At 50.7% G+C, this 20,463-nt stretch overlaps 1 long non-coding RNA gene and 1 pseudogene across 2 annotated transcripts in view; one reads left to right on the top strand and one right to left on the bottom strand.

Annotated features, from left to right (window-relative positions):
- The window catches only part of LOC142825021 (adenylate kinase 8 pseudogene), a 378,854-nt pseudogene that overhangs the window by 257,268 nt on the left and 101,123 nt on the right, over nt 1-20,463 (bottom strand). The gene's annotated exons all lie outside the window — the stretch shown is intronic.
- LOC106732066 (uncharacterized) lies at nt 8,757-14,471 on the top strand. The gene is made up of 4 exons (XR_001368327.4): nt 8,757-8,888; nt 11,637-11,754; nt 12,074-12,179; nt 13,349-14,471. It is a non-coding gene; the product is annotated as an uncharacterized LOC106732066 (long non-coding RNA).

The raw sequence follows: 20,463 nt of genomic DNA, 5'->3' as shown, positions 1-20,463 counted from the left end.
ACAAAGGGCTTTGATGTCGACAGGGGGAACGTCCAGACTAGCGCGCGAGCCGACAAACAGCTGATCAGCTGTTTGTCGGCTCAGCGCGGCAGCCATGTAAATGTAAATGAAGCCGCGATCATTTAAATCGCGGCTTCATTTGCCTTTGCTGATCTGTCTAATCTACATGCCTCTGCCGACATAGGCATGTAGTCTAGACGCAGCCATACTGTCGACAAAGCTTCTGTCGACAAAGAGCGTCTAGACTACATCCAGTTCTATTGACAAAGCAAGCTGCTTTGTCGACTTGGCAGTGTAGACGCAAAGGACAGTGTAGATGCAATAACGCCTTCTATCGACAGAACTCTGTCGACAAAAGGCGTTATTCCTCGTAAAATGAGGTTTACCAGCGTCGACAAAACTGCTGAGTTCTGTTGACGTTATGTCGACAGAACTCAGCAGTAGTGTAGATGCAGGTATAGTTTTGTCGGCAAAAGTCCACTTTTGTCGACAAAACCCTGTAGTCTAGACACACCCTAAGGTGCTACAGAAATCCTTGTTGCTTTTGCAGATCCAGACTAACACGGCTACCCCTCTGAAACTTGATTGTGGCAGCCATGTTTTCCCCAGAGACAGTGCACCTGTGACTCTGGGGAGTTTTTGTTGGTTGTTGTAGTTGTTGTTGTTGTTTTGTAAGCAGAGGCTATAAAGGCAAGGTATTCACGGTGTTTTGTGGGCTCCCACCTGCATGCAGAGCGCTAGAGAGGGGAACAGCCCTGACAGGCGTAGCCGTGTTCGTCCTTCAGTTTAAAAACAAAGAGCAGTCCTGTGGCACCTTAGAAATTTCCCCTGCCTTTCGTATTCACACTTGTGCATCAAAAGCCGGGAATGGGGCCCATCCAGCCTGCTAAATTAGCCTCATTACAACTGACAGGTACTTCCTGCTGTTAAATGTGTCTCTTGCTTTCTTCTGATGACTGAATTTTGTAGCAGGTCAGGAGCGTGATGTAGTAAATTCAGGGTTCATTGGTGTGGCAGCCTGACGGGTCTCCTGCTCCATCAGTGACGATAAACAGCTGGCCGTGTGCGTTTTCGTATGCTCCCTCAGCGTGTCATAAGAACATAATAAGAACTTAACAAAGGCTAGACGGGGTCAGGCCAAAGGTTCATCCAGCCCAGAGTCCTGTCTGCCCACAGTGGCCAATGCCAGGTGCCCCAGAAGAAGGGAACACAACAGGTAATCCCCACGTGATCCCTCCCCTGTCGCCCACCTCCAGACACACAGAGGCTAGGGACACCATTCCTGCCCATCCTGGCTATTAGCCATTGATGGACCTATACTCCAGGAATATATCTAGCTCTTTTTTTAACCCTGTTAAAGTCCTGGCCTTTACCACATCCTCTGGCAAGGAGTTCCACAGGTTGACTACGCGCTGAGTGAAGAAAAACTTTCTTTTGTTTGTTTTAAACCTACTGTCAATTCATTTCATTGTGGGAATAAGTAAATAACTTTTCATTATTCACTTTTCCCACGCCAGTCATGATTTTATAGACCTCTATCCTATCCCGCCCTTAGTAGCCTCTTATCTAAACTGAAGAGTCCAAGTCTTTTAGTCTCTCTTCATATGGGACCCGTTCCAAACCCCTCCTCATTTTAGTTGCCCTTGTCTGAACCTTTCCCAATGCCAGTATCTCTTTTTTGAGATGATGTGATCACATCTGTATGCAAGATGTGTATTCAAGATGTGGGCGTACCATGGTTTTATCTAGAGGCGATAAGATATTTTCTGTCCTATTCTCTATCCCTTTTTTAATGACTCCGAACAGTCTATTCGCTTTTTTGACTGCTGCTGCGCACTGAGTGGATGTTTTCAGAGAACTATCCACGATGATTCCAAGATCTCTTTCTTGAGTAGTTGTAGCCAAATTAGTCCCCATCATATTGTACATATAGTTGAGATTATTTTTTCCGATGTGTATTACTTTATATTTATCAACATTCAGTTTCATTTGCCATTTTGTTGCCCAATCACTTAGTTTGGTGAGCTCTTTTTTAAGCTCTTCAAAATCTGCTTTGGTCTTAACTATCTTGAGCAGTTTGGGATCATCTGCAAATTTTCCAGCTCACTAATTACCCCTTTCTCTAGATCATTTATAAATAAGTTAAATAGGATGGGTCCCAGAACAGACCTTTGGAGGACTCCACTAGTTACCTCTCTCCACTCTGAAAACTGACCATTTATTCCTACCCTTTGTTTCCTGTCTTTTAACCAGTTACCAATCCACAAGAGGACCTTCCCTCTTATCCCATGACACTTATTTTACTTAAGAGCCTTTGGTGAGGGACCTTGTCAAAGGCTTTCGGAAAATCTAAGTACACTAGATCCACTGGATCCCCCTTGTCCACATGTTTGTTGACCCTGTCATGTTACTGGATTTTAGGTGAGTAGCCAGATCCCTGTTGCGCCCTTAGGAGGGTGGGTGTTTCCCCCAAAAAGTGGTACAAAGGGGGCCATGCGAGGTGTCAAATGAAAGTTTATCTTATACTGATTCTACATGTGCTATTCATGTGATTGTGTAATGTCTGTGTGTGACGTTATAAGCATGGACTTTGTGTGGATACCAAATGTTTCTCTGTATGTGGTTGACAATGAGTGAAGAAGCTCAGCCTATGGACATGCTAATAAGTAAGAACAATAGCCCTCTATAGGGCAAGGACACCCCTCAAGAATGGGGACTGATACCTGGGGGCTACCAGCAGGGAACACAGGGATAGGCCACTGGCCAGGTGACCTGCTGCAGCCAAAAAGAGACCAGGAAGGAGGGATAAAGAGGCCATGAGGCATCCTCCATTTTGTCTTCAGATCTGCTCCTGACTCCAGATGCAGCCTCGCAGGGAATCACGAGCCAGAAGGAACTGTGACCCATCCAGACATAGGATGTACACCATCTTAAGAGGAACACCAGACATAGGCTGTGCACCAAGGACTTTTAAGACAGCAGCTATAACATCTCTGCTGCGAGCCTGCATCGAGAACTGGGAGATTTGATGCATGTAATGTATGATACTTTAACAACCTCACTCTTATGCTTTTCTTTCTTTTAGTAATAAACCTTTAGTTGTTAGATGCTAAAGGATTGGCCCAGCGTGGTTTGTGGGTAAGATCCAGAGGGTAAATTGACCAGGAATCCGTGGCTGGTTTCTTGGAAACGGACAGAACTTGTTCAGGGTAGGTGGGATTGGGTGCTAGGACCCCCCCACCTGTGTATGAGGCCCGGGGCCATGTGGGGCACGGATATTGCTGGGGTGTTGGAGGGGTTTTGCTCGTGGGGCTTCTGGCTGGCTGGGCAGGCAGCTGGGGCGCTCTGTGGGACTGGTTTGTGGCCTGTTTAGGAAGGTTTCCAGTCTGGGGGCTATAGAAAGCCCCAAATTTGAGCAATTCGCCCTGGGCAGATGCCCTCGGCTGTGCCCAACCCCGGCCCGGTCCGTCACAAACCCCCTCAATGAACACTAGCAGATTAGTAAGGCAGGATTTCCCTTTACAAAAACCATGTTGACTTTCTCCCAACAAATTAAATTCCTCCATGTGTCTGACAATTTTATTCTTTACAATAATTTCAGCTAATTTGCCTGGTACTGATGTTAGACTTACCGGTCTGTAATTGTCAAGATCACCTCTAGAGCCCTTTTTAAATATTGGCATCAAGTAGGCTATCTTAGGTATGGACACTGATTTAAAGGACAGTTACAAACCTGTGACAGCGCGCCAGGGTTCACCCCGATCCTGCAGCCCCGTAGCCACAAGACCAGGCTCCACCAGCCAGTAGAATAGAGATGGGTTATTGTTTCTCCAGGATACAGCCCAGCACAGACGTGATGTGGTTACAGGAGCCAGGGCCAGGATGCCGCAGACCCCTTGGGTTAGGGGGGTCCATTGCCCCCCTAGACCCTCAGCCCTCAGCTTAGGTTGTTCCCTTCATGTTTCCCAGCCAGAAAACTGACCCTTCCCCAAATACCTCCCTTCCTTTGTTCTGTCCCTGCCCTCAACCAGTCAGACAGGTTGGGTCTTTGTCTCCCTGACCGTAGGCAGCCCCCCTGCTGGGCAGTGCTACAGACACCGGCCAGTAGGGGTCACCCCAGCCCAGTCACTACCACTAGTGAATGCTCAGAGTGTATTGTCTGCTCACTACATCACAAAACCACAGTTAATAGTTACACAATTTCCCTTTTGAGTTATTACAGAACTCTTGGGTGATGCCATCTGGTCCCTGGGACTTGTTACTGTGAAGTTAATGAATTTGCTATAAAACCTCCTCTGATGACACCTCAGTCTGGGACAATTCCTCAGATTTGTCACCTAAAAAGAACAGCTCAGGTTTGGGAATCTCCCCGATATCCTCAGCCATGAAGACTGAAGCAAAGAATTCATTTAGCTTCTCTTCTATGCCTTCATCATCTTTGAGCGCTCCTTTAGCATCTCCATTGTCCAAGGGCTCACAGGTTGTTTAGCCGGCTTCCTGCTTCTGATGGACTTTTGCTTTTAGACACTTTTTGGCTGTGTCTAGACTGGCAAGTTTTTCCGCAAAAGCAATTGCTTTTGCGGAAAAACTTGCCAGCTGTCTACACTGGCGGCTTGAATTTCCGCAAGAACACGGACTTCCTACTGTCTGAAATCAGTGCTTCTTGCGGAAATACTATGCTGCTCCCGTTCGGGCAAAAGTCCTTTTTGCGTAAAAGGCCAGTGTAGACAGATCAGATTTGTTTTGTGCAAAAAAGCCCCGATCGCGAAAATGGCAATAGGGGCTTTTTTGTGGAAAAGCGCGTCTAGATTGGCACGGACACTTTTCCGCAAAAAATACGCCAATCTAGACGCTTTGTTCCGCAAATGCTTTTAACGGAAAACTTTTCCGTTAAAAGCATTTGTGGAAGATCATACCAGTCTAGACGTAGCCTTTGAGTTTTTGGCTAGCTGTTTTTCAGACTTCTTTTTGGCTTTGCTTATTATATTTTTACACTTAATTTGACAGAGTTTATGCTCCTTTCTATTTTCCACATGAGGATTTGACTTTCACTTTTTAAAAGATGTCTTTTTATCTGACACTTCTTCTTTTACATAGATGTTAAGCCACAGTAGCACTTTTTTGTTTCTCTGTGTTTTATAATTCGGGGGATACATTTAAGTTGGGCCTCTATTATGGTGTCTTTGAGAAGTTTTGATGCAGCTTGCAGAGATTTTACTTTTGTCACTGGACCTTTTAATTTCTGTTTAACTAACGTCCTCATTTTTGTGTAGTTCCCCTTTCTGAAATTAAATGCCACAGTGTTGGCTGCTGAGGGGTTTTTCCCACCACAGGGATGCTAAATTTTATTACATTATGGTCACTATTTCCAAGTGGTCCAATTATATTCACCTCTTGGAACAGATTCTGCACTCCTCTTATGACTAAATCGAGAATAGCCTCTCCCCTTGTGGGTTCCAGAACCATCTGCTCCAAGAAGCCGTCATTTAACGTGTCAAGAAATTTTATCACTGTCCTGAGCAGGGATCACTAATATATCCCTGCTGCTATAATCTTATTATTGGAGCATGAATTACTACCCATAGAGATTCTATGGAACATTTTGACTCATTTAAGATTTGTACTTCATTTGATTCTACATTTTCTTTCCACCACCAGCACGACCTATTCTGTCCTTCCAATATATTTTGTATCTTGGTATGACTATGTCCCATTGATTAGACTCATTCCATCAAATTTCTCTGATGCCTGTTATATCAATATCCTCCTTTAGAACTAGGCACTCTGCTTCACCCATTTTACCATTGAGACTTTTAGCATTTGTGTATAAGCACTTTAAGTATTTGTCACTATTTATCTGTCTGCCATTTCCTGACTCTTTTTCATTTGATTGTGTCTCATCTGATCTGACCCGTACCTCCATCCTCCCCTCCTGACTAGAACACAGAGCATCTCTATTAATAGACCCTCCCCTAAGAGATGTCTCTGTCCGGTCCACGTAATCCCCTACACCCGTCGGCTTTCCCCCAGCCCTCAGTTTAAAAACTGCTCTATGACCTTTTTAATGTTCAGTGCCAGCAGTCTGGTTCCATTTTGGTTTAGGTGGAGCCCATCCTTCCTGTACAGGCTGCCCCTCTCCCAAAAGTGTCCCCAGTTCCTAATAAATCTAAACCTCTCTTCCCTACACCATTGCTTCGCCCATGCCTTGAGACTCTGAAGCTCTGCCTGCCGACCTGGCCCTGCGCGTGGACCTGGAAGCATTTCTGAGAATGCCACCACAGAGGTCCTGGATTTCAGTCTCTTTCCTAGCAGCCTAAATTTGGCCTCCAGGACATCTCTCCTACCCTTCCCTATGTCATTGGTACCTACATGTTCCACGACCACCAGCTCCTTCCCTGAAATACACATACGTCTATCTAGATGCCTCGAGAGATCTGCAACCTTCGCACCAGGCAGGCAAGTGACCATACGCTTCTCCTGGTCATCACACACCCAACTGTCTATGTTTCTAATGATCAAACCCTCCATTACTAAAACCTGCCTTATCCTAACAACAAGTTCCCTCCCCGGAGAGGTATCCTCAGTGCGAGAGGAGCCCACAACAACCTCTGGAAGGAGGGTCCCAACGATGGGATCATTTCCCTCTGCTCCAATTGAACGTTCTCCTCCCCTGAGCCTTTCACCCTCCTTACAGTGCAGGGGCTGTCTGAGTGGAGGTGGGACAGTTCTACAGTGTCCCAGAAAGCCTCATCCACATACCTCTCAGCCTCCCTTAGCTCCTCCAGTTCAGACACCTTGGCCTCTAAAGCCCGAACTCGGTCTCTGAGGGCCAGGAGCTCCTTGCACCGAATGCAGGGTTTTGTCCAGCCAAGACTTAAACAACTCTGGGGATTCCACCCCCTCCCTCGGGAACCCAGCCCAGCGCTTCCCCACCCGCCTAGGGAAAGAGTTTTTCTTGATCTCCAACCTGGACCTCCTCCACTGTAACTTGAGCCCATTGCTCCTTGTTCTGCCACCTGCCCCCACTGAGAACAGCCTCTCTCCAGCCTCCTTGGATCCTCCCTTCAGGAAGTTGCAGGCTGCTCTCAAATCCCCCCTCACTCTGCTCTTCTGCAGACTAAACAAGCCCAAATCCCTCAACCTCTCCTCATAGGTTATGTGCTCCAGCCCCCACATCTTTTTGGTTGCCCTCTGCTGGACCTGCTTCAGTATGTCCTATAGCAGGGGCCCCAGAACTGGACACAATACTCCAGATGTGGTCTCACCAGAGCGCAATAAAGGGGAATAATGACATCTGTGGATCTGCTGGCAATGCTCCTCCTAATGCAGCCCAATGTGCCATTTTCCTTCTTGGCTACAAGGGCGCACTGGTGACTCATCTCCAGCTTCTCATCCACTGTAACCCCCAGGTCCTTTTCTGCCAAACTGCTACTTAGACAGTCGATCCCCAGCCTGTAACAATACTTGGGATTCTTCCATCCCAAGGGCAGGACTCTGCACTTGTCCTTGTTGAACCTCATCAGATTTCTTTTGGCCCAACCCTCTAATCTGTCCAGGTCACTCTGGACCCATCCCTGCCCTCCACCATATCTACCTCTCTCCCTAGCTTAGTGTCATCTGCAAACTTGCTGAGGGTGCAATCCATCCCCTCAGCCAGGTCATTAATAAAGACGTTGAACAAAACTGGCCCCCAAATTGACTCTTGGGGTGCTCTCAAGCACGGCCTGGCCTGAGTGGTGCAATGAGCTCCAGCACCAATTTCAGGGCCTGGGGGGTCGGCAGTGGCTGGTGCTGGAGAGGGGAAGGGGAGGGGAACAGATCACTGCGAGGCAACTGTCCCCGGAGGCCTTGTGCGGGGCCGAGCTGCAGTCTCCCCCGTTCACCCACCGAGCGCCTGCAGCCTATCAAGTTACTTTCCTGTCATGCTAATAATATGTTTGTGTTCATTTTGATTAATTCGGGAATAGTTAAAACTCTAATGCAAGAAATCTACTACAAGCTGCCCTCGCCCTTCCCGTAGGCCCCTTGATGTCTGGGCTCGGGTGTAATACACTCGGCCTTCTGTTTGCCTGAGTTTGTGAAGGCCGCTAATACTAACACAGCAGCGCTCAAGTCCTTGGGAGAGGGTTAGGGTTAGGAGTTGAGCGCTGCTGTGTTAGTGGCTCCTGCTCTAGAGTCCAGCCTCTGAATGCACTTTCTAATGAGTGCCATGTCTGCATTGCAGCCAGTTACAGGGCAGGCTTCCACGTGAATGAGAGAACATCCGTAAGCTCACAGTCCGGGTCCAGGAACATGGGGTTATATTTAATCTTTTGTCCAGGCTGCAACAGGCCATTTGCGAGATCAACAGGAGCTGAGCTTTGCAGACTTCCGTGGTTGGGACCCGGTCTCGCCCAGATACCCGTCAGACCTTATTTATGGTTTCCCAGGCCTGAGAAAAGGGAACTTAGGCCTGGACCGTTCAGCCACACAGGATGGCGGGAACAAGACCCTCAGATTCAGCAGTTGTATTATTAAATATAAGTCCCAAATAATTGGTTCAGGCTGAGTTGAGCAAATAGGACACAGGTTGCGACAGAGAACCACAAAGACCCATAGCAACTAGTTGACGTATATGATAATAAGTTGAGAGCAATGATATATTGACCAATAGGAAAAAACCACTTCAGCATTAGAAACACCCCCTACTGAATATGCATAAAACATGTTCTCGTAGGCGTCACTTGATATAAAAGTAGGACCCCAGCCCAGGGGGATATGGAGGAGAAGATGTCGTCCTTGGAAGGGCAGAAGGATGGCTCTGGGTGATGACGGGGAAGATGAAGGAAATGAGAAAGCTGATGAGCTAACACCTAAGATTGTTCTGGAAGGGCTGATGTCAGGAGATGGTAAGGAGATATGAATGGACATTCCCTCTCTTATGAAATTGAGGAGTTTGTGGATGTGCCAACCTTACTTACCTTGCTTCTATTTTTCTTAACTGAGTAATTCTGCAATCAGGGGACTATGTCCCCCAGGGGGGAGTGGTAGGCATAGACACCAAGGTGCACCCAAGGTCTTGACCCTCAAACTCATGTGGCATGCCTTGCGAGTGACTACTTGTCTCCTACCCATTAGTTCCCTGAGGAGACTAGTTCCCTGGGCAATTGTAAATATTTGTGAAAGGACCCCTCATGGCACTTCGAGGGCATCCTCCTTGGGTATTATTGACTAGTTACTAGACTCTCACAAGTAGGGAATTCCTTTGTGCTAAGGGGAAATTATTTGTTAATTGGCCATTAATTAGTTATTAACAAGTGGTTGTGTCTGGATCCGAGAACCCGTCCTGTGTGATGGTGGGGGAGCTGTTTTGTGGGCATGGAGCCAGCGGCCAGTATCCAGAAAACCCTCGCCTGGGTTTCCCCTTCTGTCGTTAGTCCCCTGAGCTCTCCTGGACCACGGCCCCGTGCCGGCTGGAGTGTGTTCCCCAACACTCACGGACCCAGCGGCTGGCGGTCTAACCGTCTCGATTTGCGATCAGAGTGGCTTTCAAGGGAAGAGGAGGACACTAACCCCCTGCCCTTCTATTTTTGGGACGTTTTCTTTGATGCTCTAGTGAAAAATGAGGAGTAACGTTAGTTTGAACCAAGGGGTTTGGTTGGAACTACCGCATCCTGGCGTGCACCTTCACTTCCGAAATAGCTGTTAAGCGGAGTAACGCGCCGGCGAATCCATGCTAATGAAGCGTGGGATATTTAAATCCCTGCTTCATTAGCAATTTCGGTTGCCTACATTTGCATCCCTAGTTAGAACTAGGGTGCAAGTGTAGACGTACCCTAAGAGCCCTGAGAGGTTAAAGGAATCGGGGCAGCCCACGACATTTTGGCCCCTGAGGCAGAGAGTTCAGATGGTGCCCCATACCCCTCGCGTGGGCCAGAACTTTGTGGGGTCTCGGTTCTGCCTTCTTCCAGTTCTACTCCTCTCACGCTACTGCTCTGCTATCTGCATGTGCACCAGCAGCAGATACAATTTTCTGCACTGTGTGTCCTGGTGGCACTCCCTCCCGCACGGTCTCGGGGGAACCGTGGGAATGCCCGAACCATTTTGCAAGTGCTGTGCGGAAAGCCCTGGTGCACGAATTCCAGTCAGCACCGCCACATCCAAACTCGGGAGGAGCCACAGTTACGATGATGCTCCGGGATATGCAATGGGAATTGCAGGAACTCCGTGTCAGTCTAAGTGAATTGACTTTAGCCCAATCCAAATCCTCGGGCCAACCAGTGGCCTCGGTTGATGCAGACTTGGCCTGAGGAGGAGGATGTGTTGGAGGAGCTGGAAAAGGCTGAAGGATTCCTACCCGTGCATGCCAGCTACTTGGCATGACGCCAAAAGGCCCCGTGTGTTGTGTCTTTGGGTACAGATGGCAATGGAAGACCCCCGGTATCGGCTGTGGTTGGGGGCCACCACGTAACATTCATTATAGATACCGGGGCAGCCATCAGTAGAATACATTCCAAAAGCCCTTTGTCCTCACCATGGTCCTCTGGTCAAACCAGAACATTAGCCGCAGCGGGAAGATACCAAGTTACTGTTGTAATGTCCAAACCCATCCTGGTAAAAATCGGCAGCGTACAAAAGAACCATGTTTTTGTGCTGCTCACTATGAGAGACCCACCAGGTAATTTGTTAGGGTCCAGTTTCTTGGGTAGACAGGGATGTACACTTGACTTGGATAACAGCAGCCTGCATCTGGTTACGGGTCAAGAAAAAGGCCGTTGTCCATTAAAACATCCGGAGTGCGGTATGGTCACCGCAGAGAAGGAGCCGGCAAGGGGGGTCCCCTATAGAAATACCAGCACCACCACTGGATGAGTATCGTTTAGATACTGGGGCGGCCGCCTTGGTTCACCTCGTGGTGGGGCTAGTTCTCCAAGGAATTGCTATGCAGTGACTTCGGGTTGTCCGTCAGTTGTGGGGAAAAGAGGGATCCGTCTGGCTCCATCAGATGGCTTTGGCAGAAGCAAATAAAAGAAATAGGGGAAATAAAAAGGTTCAAAATCCGGTGTGACATCTTGGAGGAACAGTTCATGTTATTTTGGAAAATGGCAAGCAGTGAATTGAAAGCCCAAACGCTAGGAAAGAGGGAATTCAGAAGCGGGAAAAGAAAAGCGATGTATGCTTTTAAGTGTCAGTTGGAGAAGGCAGAGGAAGTGGGCAAAGCAAATTGCTTTTATATAAACTACATACAAAACCTGCTGTTATTTGAAGGGACACTAACAGTTCCCCTCAAAACAAGAACGGTTTTGGGATGGGGCACTATTGTCAGATTTGTACCTTCCCCAATTGTCTGATTAATTGTCGGACGTACCTCCTAACACATGCTGGCACCTTTAAAAGGTTTCCAGAGAACGTAAATCTTTCCTCAGGGAAGGCTCCACCCTAGGTCTTCACACAGAGAGAGTTGGGGAAACCTAAACTTGGTTTATTCCTACACTCTAATTGTAGGTTTGAGGAGTTCCCCTTCGTATATTAAATCGTTTATGCTGATCTCCTCAACTGTTTGGTTTTGATTTTGAATCTGAAACAGATACAGATCTAGGAGTTACCCACTCACTTTGGTTAAAGCTCCCAATTAATTTATCAGACCTCTCTTACAGGCGAATCCGCAGGTAGATCCAGAACAGCGAATGGTTTCAACCCACAGGATTCCCAAACTGGCTTCAAACAACAACAACGGTTGATCCTTTGGTGGTATGATTCGTCGATATGATAAAGGTCAACTTGTCTGTCACTTGTTTCTTTGTCACTACTATGTTATATTAGTTTGATGTTCTTTTTATGTTTGAGTCACGTGACCAAACTATGTTTTGTTGCAACAATTCTTTTCTTTTCTCCTCCACATAAAAAAAAATTGTGGATAAGAATAACATTAATATTTTTTTGTGGTACCGCAGTAGTTATAGTATGGGGTGTGTCCTTATAAACATCAGTAGTAATTGTTTTGTAAAGGTTTATATCTATATCAATGTTTGCCGATGAATTGTATTGTACCTATTATTTTATAACTATATAATTTTGATTTGGAATTTGTCAGGCAATGTGGCCAGTTGTTTGGCAGAATGACTGAAACCCAGGCAGGACGACCTGCCCCCCCTGGAATTCAGGGCATGGGAGTGGACTGAGGAAGGAGGAGACAGGAAGTAAGTAAAGGGGGGAAGTGAATCCAGTCGCGTTCAGGGCGTTTTTCTCTGTTTTGTGGTTTGGTTTGAACTGCTCCGTGGGAATCTCTGCCTCCCCTCCCCATTACCGTCTGTCATAAATGCTAAGGAGAGTCTGACTTACCTGAAGAGCGAGAAAGGGTTAAGCAACTGGAGATACACCTACGTGGGGGGGGGGGGGGGATTTGGGCAGTCAGCCAATAAAAGGGCAGGTAGGAATTTCAAACAGGGAAAGAGGTTTCTCTCTCGTCTGTGAGATCTGAGCAGTTTCTCCCACGTATTGAGGGGATGGGAGACGCTTCTCTCTCCAAGAACAGACTTCTTGAAATGTGTCGGTAGGGAAAAGGTTAGATAGTCCGCCAGGGTTTACTGTTTCCTTGTTTGGGGGTTGGAAATCCTGTCTGAGCTGGCTAATTGTGTCTTTCTTTTGTAACTGAGGATTCCAGCCCAGGGACTTTCCCTGAGCCTGTGTCAATTGTGGCTATTTGCCACCTGGCCATTCACTGTGCTTGCAACAGCAGTTTGGTTTTGATAATGGAGGAGTTTTCTTTTTATTCTAATTAACGGGTCTTGGTTGATTGTTGTGTCCTGAGGATTAGGTGCCTAGTTACAAGGGCAGAGTCCAGTGGTGTCTGCGGATTCCCCCTCGTTTCCCAACTCCAAGCAAAACAGAGGTTGGGGCAGCTGAGTCCTGTACCCCAGGGGGGAGATCCCAAGTGAGCTCTTCTGCCAGAAAAGGGCTTTTATTTTATATTTTCTCCATCACTTGGGTGGTGGCAGCGCGGAACCGGTCTTGGGGGGGGGGGGCCATATCTCAGGGCAACTGATAATGAGTCTGTTTATCTCTCAGAATCACAATGGAATGAGGAGTAACAGTTAATTCGAACTAAGGAGTTAATTCAAATTAACGTTTAACTGCTGCCTCTAGCCCCGGGCAGTTAGTCCGGACTAAGGGGGATTTAAAAATGGCGGTTCCCGGGAACATGCAAATGAAGCCCGGGATATTTAAATCTGAGGCTTCATTTGCAACTCTGGTTGCCCTCATTTGCCTACCTATCCCGAACTAACGAGCTAGTGTAGACGTACCCTTAGAGACAGATGCTGTGGGGAAAGCTGCAGTCTCAAGGCTTTCTGTGCCTCTGTCTTCACAGACAAGGGCAGTTCCCAGCCTGCTGCCCTGGGGAGCCTGGCACGTGCTCACTGAGGACCTGGTCCTGACCCTACAAGCCGTGGTCAATTCAGGGGCGTGGTTTTAAAGCCATTTCACATCACCCTGGCGCGGGGCCGGGCTGCGCGATGTGGCGGACGGGAGCCGACTGGCAGCACCAGGGAGAATCAGAGAATTGTAGAACCACAGACACTAGAACGGGCAGGGACCTGGAGAGGCATCGAACCCCGACCCCTGCCCCCCCGGCAGGACCCAGCCCCGACTGGACCATCCCTGCCCGGTGTCTGTCCGGCCTAGGTCGATCCAGACAGACAGACAGGCAGGCCAGTGGAAAGGCGTCCCAGGCAGGCGTGATGGGGCTGGGTAGGAACGGGTCCCGGACAGAGCTCACGAGGTGCCATTGGGCTCTGGGGGACCAGACAGCCCGGCTGGCAGAAGCTCCTGCTGGTTTGGCGGCTCAGTGGGAGCAGGCACAGCCTCCGGCCAGGGAATCACTAGCAGACAAGTCGGGGGGGAGGCAAGATCCCTGCATTGCCCCTGGGGAGGAGGGTGGCCAGGGGGCCGGGCGTTCTCCACTCCCGTTACTCGTCCCACGCCCCCTGCACAGATGGGGGAGGGGGCCCATGGGGTGCTGTCGCTGTAATTCCACTGAGCCCAGAGGAACACATGCCCAGTGCGGGAGTGGGGGGGAGGGGGTACCACCTGGTCCTGCTCCTCCCCAGACAGCGGCTCCTCATCATTCGGGGCCTGCGAGAGACCCACTTTCATCCCAGCCAGTTAGCACAGAGGTGGAGTCCGTCAGGGGACGGGCCAGGCAACCCTGCACAGGGGAGGCTGGGATCAGGCAGACCTCCATGGGGGAGGCTGGGCCAGAAGTGTCTGTCCAGGGGCCCTTGGCCACTGACCCAGACTCACCCCCAGCCTCTGTCGGCGGCCAGACGGCCCTGGGGCCGGTGCCGAGCGGACAAGGCCGAGCCGAGGTCACTGCTGGGAACTGACTTTCTGCAGGGGGCCCAGTCCAGCGCCGGGTTGGCAGCGGCGAGAAGGACTCTTGGGTGGCCGTCCCACCGGGCAGAGAGAAGCCACAGGGCTGGGGGAAAGGCAGGTGGTCGCCCCAGTCCTCTCCGGCTGGGCTGGGCGCTGTGCCAGGAGGGTGGGATGGGGGGGTCCTGAGCAACTGCCTGGAGCCAGGGGGTCTGTCCGAGCCGTGAAACGTCCCGGGGGCAGAGGAGCAGGCGGGGCAGGGCCAGTCCTGGGATGCACAGAGACACGTGTCGGGGGAAATCCTTCGGCACAAGGCAGGGGGCCAAGGCGAAGCTGCGGGGCCGAGGGGCCTGAGCACAGAAGGTAACACGGGCTCCGACTTGCCAGTGACCTGGCCCCACTGGAGCCGTGGCCCAAGGCCAATAGGAGGGAAGAGAAATGCAAAGGGCCTCGCGAGGCAGGGACAGGCCGTGCCCCACACACAGAAGGGGCAGTGGCTGGCTCAGACAGAGCCCGCTGCAAGGGATCGGGGCTCAGGGGGACCACAGGCTGAACACCGGGGCGCAGGGAGAGTCAGAGGGACCCGGTCACCGGAGAGCAGTGACTGTCCCCCCCCCATTTCCCTCGCGGCCCAGAGGCGATGAGCCGGCACTTTGTTATCTCAGCTCAGTGCAGGCTGCGGCCTAACGGACCAGATCGGTGAGATTACAAAGGAAATTGCAGGCGTGGCCTCAACTGCCACTGTGCGGTGGGGCAATGGACCAGTGACCCTCCGCCCCATGGTCCAATCCGGGGAGCCCTGGGCCTGGCCCTGCTCCGGTGCTCTGAGCCCTGAGTGCAGGGCTGGCTCCCTGGGGGATGCTGCCAGTGGGTCGGAGGAGCTGGACCCATCGCAGGGAATAGAGGGGTCGTGTTTAAGGGGGGCTCTGGATCAGCTGGTCTCTCCCCCCCAGACCAAAGTGAAACAGCCCTGGAGTCCGACCTGCCCTGCTGCCCGGACCAGGCTCCCCAGTACCCAGAGCCCTGCCACGGGGGGACGTGGTTACGTGGCATGTGCCCGGTGTCCTCGCAAGTGACCGGATGCTGCAAAGTGGCACAAAAGGCCCAAGGTGCAAGCCAGTCTGCTCTGGGGGAAAATTGGTTCCCTGCCCAGGACGTGTGAGCGAGGGCCAGCAGCCAACTCCAGCGCCTGGGCCACCCCACAGGGCTTGGGGGCGAGGCAGCTCTCGGGGGCCAAAGAGGCGCTGTGCACACTTCAGTGCCACTCTTGGTGCCACAGCTCTTCAGGTTTGCTCACAAAGAATCACAGAATCCTAGAAGCCCAGGGCAGGCAGAGACCTCGGGAGTCACCGAGTCCAGCCCCTGCCCAAAGCAGGACCCGCCCCGACTCAACTAGCCCAGCCAGGGCTTGGTCAAGCTGGGACTGAAACACCTCTAGGGATGGAGATTCCACCCCCTCCCCAGGGAACCCAGCCCTTCTAGGGAAACAGTTTTTCCTAATATCCAACCTGGACCTCTCCCACTGCAACTTGAGCCCATTGCTCCTTGTTCTGCCCCCTGCCCCCACCGAGAACAGCCTCTCTCCACCCGCTTCGGGGAGCTGACGGCTGCTCTCAAATCCCCCCTCACTCTTCTCTTCTGCAGAGTAAGTGCAGGGCCAGTGTAGACCCCACATTCGATTGTATTGCTTGAATCGGCCCCTGGAAGGTGTCCCACAAAGCCCATCCCCATGGCTCTGGGCAGCGCTGTGGGCCTGGGCCCGTGTTCCTCATGGGGAGATTGTGGCGACCTGACGACGGTTGTATTCAGCGCAGGATGTGTCATGTGAGGTGTCACTGCAGAGGCTACAAGTTCGTGGCTATGCTGGTCTATTGTCTGCATGAACCACGTCTGCACCCGGCGCTGGGAACGCGGGTGAGACCCCAACCCCAAACGCGGAGAACCAGGCAAAAGGCCACAGTCTGGCCAGCAAGTCAATGGGCCGTCGGGGAGCAGAGCGGACGCTGAAGGAGCTAATCACCCACCTGCCCCAGACGGGTCCTGCGCTGCTGCCTTGACACTGCAGGGCCATGTGATCACGCCCCCCGCTTCTAGCCTCCATCCAAGACTGCTGGTAGCTTTGCACAAATAGGGGCTGGGAGCGGTGGGACCCCTGCCATGCACACACCAGGCAGGGCTGGGGGCTGTGGGGATGGGACAGGCTGGGCGCTCCAGCCCCAGGGCACAAAACATCGCAGCGGACAAGGAAAATCAGGGATTGTCACTCAACAACACGCCCGTTGCCTTGGTTACAATGACGTATGACTGATCTGTCGGTAGCCAATCCATCTGCCCGAAACCAGCGCTTGGGCTAGGTCCTGGCGAGGGTCAGAAGGGCCGGGGAGCTCTCTCCACGCTGAGGGAGGGGCAGGCTGGGTCACGGACGTACACCGGCCAAAGGGTCCTTGGGAGGGGGCCAGGCTGGGGCAGGAGAGGTTTGCGGGTGGGGGCCTTTCTCTGTTTGGTGCGTCAGTGGCAGGGGACGCTCGGTCTGGCTGGGTGTGGGCCCCCACATGCCGCTGTGCAGAGCAGCGTTCGGGGCACAACTGTACCCCAGTTCTAGGCCTGCCCCGGTGAGCCCGGCCCAACTGGTTCTTCAACACTTGCTGGGGTGGGCTGGTGGCGGGGGTGGGGTGATGCCTGTGGCCAGAAGTAACCAGCAGACAGTGGGACAGAGCCGTCTCCCCCTCCCCCGGGGGTGAACAGCAGAGCACCCTGGCTGGACGGCTCCCTCGGCCCCAGCCCTCCCCAGCCAGATACTCCCAGGAAATTCCTCCTGGGCCCGGGCGCGCCTCAGCCCAGCCACCTCCCCCACTCGCTCCCCCACCTGCTTCCTGGTCTCAGGCTATTTGGGGGGAATTGGGCAGAAGGGACGAGGCCTAGGGAGCTGTCCAGCCGGATACTGAGCCCCCGTGGGGAAGGGGAGGGGAATTCCCGGCTGCCTCTCCTCCCCAGCACAGCCCTGCAGGGCTCCCAACTCAGCGGGGGGGGGGGGGGGGGGTCGTAGGTTCCTAGTACAGCAGCGGCCGGTGGGACCCCTTAGGCCAGTGGTTCTCAACTCGTTTCAGTCCACGGACCAGCAGGCCAATCAGAAAATGTTTGTAGGCCATCTCCTTTCTGAGACCTGATAAAAAAGAGCAGACAATGAACATAGAATCATAGAATCATAGGACTGGAAGGGACCTCGAGAGGTCATCGAGTCCAGCCCCCCGCCCTCAAGGCAGGATCAAGCTCCATCTACACCATCCCTGACAGATGTCTATCTAACCTGTTCTTAAATATCTCCAGAGAGGGAGATTCCACCACCTCCCTTGGCAATTTATTCCAATATTTGACCACCCTGACAGTTAGGAATTTTTTCCTAATGTCCAATCTAAACCTCCCCTGCTGCACTTTAAGCCCATTACTCCTTGTCCTGTCCTCAGAAACCAAGAGGAACAAATTTTCTCCTTCCTCCTTGTGACACCCTTTTAGATATTTGAAAGCCGCTATCATGTCCCCCCTTAATCTTCTTTTTTCCAAACTAAACAAGCCCAGTTCATGAAGCCTGGCTTCATAGGTCATGTTCTCTAAACCTTTAATCATTCTTGTCGCTCTTCTCTGGACCCTTTCCAATTTCTCCACATCTTTCTTGAAATGTGGCGCCCAGAACTGGACACAGTACTCCAGCTGAGGCCTAACTAGTGCAGAGTAGAGCGGCAGAATGACTTCACGAGTTTTGCTTACAACACACCTGTTGATACAACCTAGAATCATATTTGCTTTTTTTGCAACAGCATCACACTGTTGGCTCATATTCAACTTGTGGTCCACTATGACCCCTAGATCCCTTTCTGCCATGCTCCTTCCTAGACAGTCGCTTCCCATCTTGTATGTATGGAACTGATTGTTCCTTCCTAAGTGGAGCACTTTGCATTTCTCTTTATTAAACCTCATCCTGTTTACCTCTGACCATTTCTCTAACTTGCTAAGGTTATTTTGAATTATGTCCCTATCCTCCAAAGAAGTTGCAACCCCACCCAGTTTGGTATCATCTGCAAACTTAATAAGCGTACTCTCTATCCCAATATCTACATCATTGATGAAGATATTGAACAGTACGGGTCCCAAAACAGACCCTTGAGGAACTCCACTTGTTATCCCTTTCCAGCAGGATTTAGAACCATTAACAACAACTCTCTGACTACGGTTATCCAGCCAATTATGCACCCACCTTATCGTGGCCCTATCTAAGTTATATTTGCCTAGTTTATCAATAAGAATATCATGCGAGACCGTATCAAATGCCTTACTAAAGTCTAGGTATATGACATCCACCGCTTCTCCCTTATCCACAAGGCTCGTTATCTTATCAAAGAAAGCTATCAGATTAGTTTGGCATGACTTGTTCTTCACAAACCCATGCTGGCTATTCCCTATCACTTTATTACCTTCCAAGTGTTTGCATAGGATTTCTTTAATTACCTGCTCCATTATCTTCCCTGGGACAGACGTTAAACTGACCGGTCTGTAGTTTCCTGGGTTGTTCTTATAACAGTTTGGTTTGAAATTTATTTCTTACTAAGAGAGTTTTGGATTCTCTTCTCACTGAGAAGCTTTTCAATGTTTGGAGTGGTACGTGGTAATGCACAACGAATATCGCTTTCTACACAAGCCGAGTCCTCCCTTTGGACTTAACGTGCAATGAACACGGAAATCCAGTCCCACACATATAAATTAATGCAAATGGCAAAAGAAATCTGAGTGCGTGTGCTGACAGATTTGGGTAACTCCCAGTCATGCTGGCCCAAAATTTCTCTATGGTAGACTGCTGGTACACGTCTTGAGCCGCAAAACCATTTTTCAGATTCAAGAATTCCTCCTGCAGATCCTCTGGAACTCTATTAACATCTATTGTAAATGGATTCCTGATGGAAGATAATCCATGCCTTGTCCTGTTTACCTCCGGGAAGTATTGTTGGATTACGTCTCGTAGCTGCAGTAAATGATTGAGAATTTGAGTCCGAGTGGCTTCCTTTTCCCTGAGCATGGTGTGACGGCGGGTCGGGGTTCCCCCACCTCCTGCACCCCCGTAGTGGCACATACAGACTCCACCAGCCAGTAGAATTGAGTGAATTTATTGCTTCTCCAGGATACAGCCCAGCACAGATGTAATCTGGTTACAGGACAGGCCTAGGATGCCTCAGCCCCCCTTGAGATGGGGGAGCCTGGCCCCTAAATCCCAGCCCCTTGCTTAGACTGCCTCCTCCATGATTCCAGACAGAAACTAAAAACCTTTCTACCAGCCCTGCCCCCAGCCAGGTGCTGGTCTCCGCCTCCCTCCCTTTGTCTCTCCCTGGGCCGCTGAGCCTGGATGTCTGGGTTAATACACATGTGGGTGAGTCAATGAGACTCCCCCTCCCATCCCAGTGCAGGAGGACCCCGGGTCACAGAGCAGACAGCCCCCCACTACGCCACACATGGCATCCACATATGGAAATTGAACCCAATTATTGCCTTCGACTCTTCCGATCCAGAGTTCCAATTTGTCAAGAAAAGGCTTAATGATGCTTTGGGGAGAAAACAGATTTGAACCTTTCCCTTGCAGCTGAAGATTCAGTTTGTTCAAGATTCCAAAAATATCGACAAGATACGCAAGTTCTAAATGTGACTGCCTAGCACAGTTCGGAATTCCTCTTTCCCTTGTGCCTGGAGAAATAAATCCAACTCCTCTCTCAATTGAAAAACTCCGTTGAGTACGTTCCCTGCTGACAACCACCGCACAGAAGTGTAGAACAGCAACACATCAAAGTCGGAACCCACGTTCAGGCAAAATCTTTGGAACAGCCTGGTGTTCAGAGCCGATGATTTGATGTGATTCACCACTTCCACCAACCCTTTGAAAAGGGCGTTCAGTTGATCAGGCAATGCTTTTGACGCCAAAGCTTCCCTATGAATGAAGCAATGAACTCCGGTTACCATTGGCGCACGCTGTTTCACCAGCGTTTGGAAGCCCAGTCTTGAGCCCAGCATGGCAGGTGCACCATAAGTGGTGACACCCACAAGATTTACCCAGTCCAGACCATGTACTGCAAA

This window comes from Pelodiscus sinensis, chromosome 1 (genome assembly GCF_052426305.1).
Source record: "Pelodiscus sinensis isolate ZL-2025 chromosome 1, ASM5242630v1, whole genome shotgun sequence".
In the NCBI taxonomy this organism is placed as follows: domain Eukaryota; kingdom Metazoa; phylum Chordata; order Testudines; family Trionychidae; genus Pelodiscus; species Pelodiscus sinensis.
Note: the sequence above shows the minus strand (reverse complement) of the source record. Positions and strands in the feature narration are given on the sequence as shown.